The sequence below is a fragment of the Pipra filicauda genome, unplaced genomic scaffold (genome assembly GCF_003945595.2).
Source record: "Pipra filicauda isolate LSUMZ 115617 unplaced genomic scaffold, ASM394559v2 scaffold83_size3615187_pilon, whole genome shotgun sequence".
Taxonomy (NCBI): Eukaryota; Metazoa; Chordata; class Aves; order Passeriformes; family Pipridae; genus Pipra; species Pipra filicauda.
In genome coordinates this window covers 3,010,013-3,016,012 of record NW_024105020.1, presented here as the reverse complement: position 1 = coordinate 3,016,012, position 6,000 = coordinate 3,010,013, and positions in this window count along the sequence as shown.

The window sequence follows — 6,000 nt, the reverse complement described above, 5'->3', positions numbered from 1 at the left end:
CTATCAGACAGCTCCCTCCCCTGGAAGGACACTGAGGACATACATTTTTTAATGAAGCAGTGTATTTCTTTCTTCACCAATTCAAAAGAAGCTTTAGATTCCCATCTCCACATGCAGACTAGGTGTTCAGCCTCCTCTAAATTGCCTCCAGATTACTCTCCTGGCAAACAATGGGAAACCAGCAGTTTAAGAACAATGTGTTGACATTCTATTTTATTCCCAAAAAGTACTTTTCATTATGATAGCTCTTAGTGTGATCCCACGTGCTGTGCAGCCACGTGGGCAAATGCTAATTCCACCCACCAAACGTGCAGGTAATGAGAGTGAATGGGATAGGGGTCAGGGGCAGACTCCAATCAAAGCCATTAAGTACTGCTGGCAGATGAAGCAGTTGATAAACCCTTTCTGAGGCTTGTACCGTGTCGGTGATGAAGAGTTTGATAACTGCAACAGCTGTATCAGTAGCATATTGCATGTCATGCATAATACTGCTGTTATTCCCATCCTGAGAGAAACAGAGCTGTAACAAATGACAAGGTTGACATACACAGAATCATTTGGTTTTTAAGGTGATTACAGGTTACAGAGCTAGGCACATGTGTACTGACATGTTCCAAGGATGACTCCTGTTTATGGATAATTGAACCTTGAAACCATCAAGGGCTGAGTGTTGTCCCTGACCACCAGAGTTGAAGGGGGAAAAATGCAAGGACAAACCAAAGAGTATTACAATGGGCTTAAGTGAAGTGGACTTGTGTGGAAAGCCATGGCTTTCCTCCCTGTCTCTCCCATGCTGCAGGATGTGTCTCCTCTTCCCTCTGAATTTAGGTGAGGTTGCCAGGTGCAAGAGTATGAGCCCAGAGCTGGCCTTGTTTCCCAGGGAGCACAACTGGGATGGTATGTGGTTCTTGTAGCTGCAGCCTGGCCCTCAGGCTGTGCTTACCATTGTGCCCATCTTGTTTCATTAGAACCTGTTTACATTTTTAATACTGTATCTGCTGCTAATTACAGCCCAACAATACTAACTCAGTGTGCAAACAAGGCCATCATCTAAGTATTGTTTTGTGTAACCAGAATGCTGGGGTTGCAAACATTTGCATAATGTTTAATTATTTAGTCAAAACATAAAATTTGTCTTCCTCTCAAAAGCATTTTTGTGAAATGTCTCAATAAATAAACACCACTATGTTTATTAATAGCAGGGAAGATTCATAAAATGTATTAGTCAGAAAAAAGCAAATAACTGCATCTTGCTAGAGTAATCAAAATATGCCACTCCAAAGTAAGTCCCTAAGCATGGCAAACACCAGCATGAACTTCTTTGTGCAACAAAGCAGAAGACAATTAAAAGCGTAACAGTTCAGCAGCTGTACCTTGGAGGGGTCAGGAAGCCAGAATTCCATGGCTTCATTCACTCATTAATCAATATATAACATTTTGAGAATACTGACTCAATTATATTGAGTCAGCTGAAGTGAGCCTTGTAACTATAAAAGGTAAAATTTGGGGTCAGCTGGAGGGCCATGCATGGTGCCGCAGCCTGAGGAAGGCGTCTGCAGGCTCCTGCTCCAACATGCTGCCCACTGGAAGGTGTCAGGGCCATGCCCCAGGTGACAGGCCCATGTTTGCACCCCTAACGAGGGACCTGGGAGCAGAGGTGCTTCTTCATGGAGTTCCTCTAGGCAGTACTTAACAGGCTGAATAAAGCAAAACAGGATCTAGTAAAGTAGCCAGAGGTGCATAATAAAAACATCTGCCTTGACGGCATAGGAAAGGGGTTCCTTCTGCAGCACTTCTGCACCATTGCTTGCTGATAGGGAAGAAGGGCTGGCTCTGACTTCAGTTGTTTTGGTGTGTAAATAGAAAAATTCCCCCTAAAATAAATTGTCAGAGTCAGGGCTGAAGTTGCTGAATGTGTCAGGGCTGGTGTCCCAGCACCACTCAAGACCAAGAAGTCCTTTCAAGCAAGTAAAACTCACAGGCTGCAGAGGAAGAGACAGACATTGGACTCCAGTTTGATCAAAACAGTTTCTGTGCCCAAGTATAAAAGCTCCAAATTGTACTGGGTTGTTTGAAGGGAAGGTAGAATTCAGGACCTGAAATTGTCTCTTAATTAAAGCAGCAATTGCCCACTAAATTAGGAGGAAGTATGTCTTACGTCTTATGTCCTGGGAACAAGCATTCACGTCTAAAATCAAATATTTTAGTAATTTGAAATTATGAGCTTGCATATCAGAGAAATATAAAATTAAAAGGTTATTTCATTTTATTTAGACAAGATGGAGGTTTTTATTATCTCTTTTAAATTTGACTTTATACTTCAGTTGTATTTCAATAATGTTATGCAAGAAATTAGCCTCATGTCCCTCTGCCCTCTCTGAAACTTGTCTGTTACTTGCTAACAAGAATTCCAAATTACTCAAGCCAGTTTCTGAGACATGCATATAGTTAAGAGAATCCCTTTTTGTCCATCAATTATGTAAAAGCTGCTGAGGAAACCAACTCTTCTCCTCCGATATCCTTGGTGTAACTTCCAAGACTCAGTCTGAGCATTACCGTTCTGTGGCTCTGTGCCAGGGTCATGTCACACAGGAGCTGGAGAGGGGATGGCTTACTTTGGTAGATGGGTTTGGGGAGGTGTTTGAGCAATGGAGTAAAGCAAATGGGGAAAACAGCATAAGTCTACCAGATTAAATAACCACCCTCTGCTTTCCCCGCATGAAAACCTAAGCCCACATAAACAGGCTCTGACAGCCAACGCTGCGTTTTTGCTAAGCCAAAGCAAAACCCTCCTTCCCATCCTGCTTTAGGGAAGTAGGTCACAGTAAAATCTGCCTCTCCAATCTCTTGTCCATGATCACAAGGTAAGATAAATTATACCCTCACATTAACTGGGGAAACTGTGGCTTGAAAAGGCAATTCAAAGGCTCAGTGTCTCTCTGGAGAGCAGCTGACAGCACCATCCACCATCAGAAGTGCCTTGCAACCCACTGCCCCGGGCTGCTCATGCTCTGCGCTCCACTGACCGACCGAGCTCAGTGGCTGGCTCTGATGGTGGGGAAATACAGGCACCCCTGGGTGGCAGGTGGCTCTCTGCAGGCTGCTTCAGCACACCTGGAAAACAGAGAATCACAGAGGAGGAAGCAGCAAAGAATTCCCTGCTGAGGTGGAAAGGTTCCTTCCATTATCTCTAGCTTCAACTTCTTTTCTTTGCATTGCTTTTTTTTCCTTGTGGACTGTAACACTGCCATACGCAGGCTGTGCCCACCACAGTGCTGTGCTGCATAAAAGCAGGGGCAGCACATCCGGTGTCGTGAGCACGTCCTGTGAGCGCTGGAGCTGGATTTACTGCACCATTGAACCACCCAGGGGTTTGAAGGAGCATATGAGCAAGCTTTGCAGTGCCACGAGGTTAGGGTAGAGGAAGTGACTCATGACACTACTCCTCTTACTTGGGAGTCTTCTCTGGTTCAAAATAAAGGCATGAACCAAACCACAGGCCTCATTAGGCAAAAAACAATCCCTTCTGTGTACTTGAGGTGACTGCTGCAGGAAGAGGCAAAGGAGTTAAAAGAAAGCGAGTCTTGTTTAAAGGAGTGGCTAGATGGGGAAGATGATGTCTGTTTTGCCTGGACAGGCTCAGGACCTTATTCTGCTGCCTTGTCTGCAGGCAGCCTGCCCATCAAAATTATCTCCGGTGCTGAGTGCAGTGAGGACGAGCCAACAGCTTATTAAATAGGAGTCTGTGTTATTTCTGCAGAGAAAGGTGGCTTTTATTTTCCTGAAGGGTTATTAACTGAATTCTTCTCTTGTCATAACTCCGCTTGTTTTTCTCTGCATTTTCCAGACCATTCTCCTTGGTTCTTCATTGTAGGCAATGGTTTGCAGGGGTTTACTGGTAGTCTTGTTAAATTTGGGGCAGTGGGAATAAAAATAATATGAAAATCAGGTTTCTTTGTGAGACACGATCACCAGAGCATGACTTTGGGACAAACTCGGCTCTGCAGTTCAGCGACTTCCAGTTTCTGATACAGTGTTGAAATCTTTACAGCAGCTTGGGCTGCCACTTGCACAAACAGTCCTGTGACTGGAGTTGGAGCCCAGAGATATGTAACTACTGTTGCCTCATCTCAACATGGTCTGGTACCAACTGCTGGTTGGGGAGGGCAGCACAGATGGTGGTTTGCAAGAGGAGGGGCTTGCTGGGTTTTTCTGCCTTCTCACCATCACTGAAGGCACCATAGTTTTCCATGGCCTGGCCCAAGAGCAGCATGAGTGACCCGTTTGCTTTGTCATCTCAGAGCTGCCAGCATGGGTGACAAGTGACAGTGTGGAAGCCATGCGCTGATAATCATTGCAGGACTCATTGGTGCAAAGTGCCCTTTTTTAGTAGACAGTGAACAGAGAATTCTTTCTTTTTCCTTTTTCTTAATTAGAAGTTTCTCAGGAAGAGCTGACTCTCAAAGGCAGGGTAGTAATTTCTGTGTCAATTCTAAACTTGAGAAATCAAACCATATTTGGGGAAAAGAGGGAACTACTTGCAACCATTAGTTAAGATACCACAATATCTGGCTCAGCATCTTTGAATAGACATCAGTAGAATTATGAACCTAAAACATATACCATTTCATACTTATTTGTATAAGTAAACAAACAAAGCAAAAAGAAATCAACAATAAAAGCACTCAATGTGAAGGTGTGTGAGATGGAAGGAAGAAAAATTACTCTCTATCACTTTGCTTCAGTAATATCTTACATTCTCTTAGTTGCATTCCTAACAGTTTTAAGAACTGTTTGGGATCAGAGAGTGATTTGGTATCCTGGAAAGGGAAATAGTTCAGCATTGCCCTGAATGATCTCCATTTAAGCTGCCATAGGTGAGCTAGAGTGGTTTTCTTCTGGGAATACAGCCAGTGTAAATAGAGAGTTGGAATCTGCAGCAAAGGTGCTGCAGGATACTGCAAAGGAAGAAGATGTGAATAGTCTGTAAATACGTGTACCATCAGTCCCCAGCTTCAAGTGTAACACGATGCTGAGAATTATTTGGGACTAATAGTCCATAAGAAATCTTCATGTGATATTATTTTGTGAAGTCAGACAATAAATGATCCCACACTATAAAACCTCCATGACTCCTGTCACTTACTGAGCATCTTGTCAAACACTGAATGTGAGCCTGAGACCTGTGCCCACTTGGAACTGAAATGTCTTCTCCTACAAGAGTTAATCCCATGTAGCCACATTGTGCAGGATCACACAGGGCTACATTTCCCCCTAGGGTTTTTAATGATGTGCAGCACTGCCCAGTGTTCACAAATGGATTTATTTTTTTTTGACTCTGTAACAGTACAAAGTTATCTTCTAAACACAAACACAAAATCCTGTAATTAAACTTTTGTTACCCACAGCAAAGTGCTCATCATGTATACCAAGCAAACATTTTGGCAAGTTTATTGTGCTCCCTGAGACTAAGAGGGAATTAATGGCATTGCAAAATTACAGCAAGCTGCTTCTTATGCTGCTGCTGGATATTTTCACAGGCAACAAAATTCATTTTGAAAAAATGCAACAGATTTAGTAAACATTTTTACTGTCAAAGGCACCAAAGTGCAAAACACCATATCAAAGTAAAGGCCAGGGGGATATTTGGCCTTAAAAAATTATTGCATATCGCTGTCTATTAAAAATTATTTAGTATCAATTTTTCACTTAAAATTACTAAACATTAGGAGGTAGCTGGTTAGGATAATCCAACAAGTAAACTGCATAAGTCATGAAATTTAGAGGTTTTGCACTGAAAGATGGCTGATAGACAATTTCATTTGCATTGTGTGAGGCCCTTCACCCCTGGGAAGACACCTTGCTTGTTAAACAGAAAGCCAAAGATGTCTCATGCATCACTTCTGGGAGAGGAAACTTCTATTTTTCAAGTCCATTTTGTTGTTCTTTGACTGTAATTCCAGCTCTGTTAGTTTATGTGCATGAGTCATGAACAAAGGG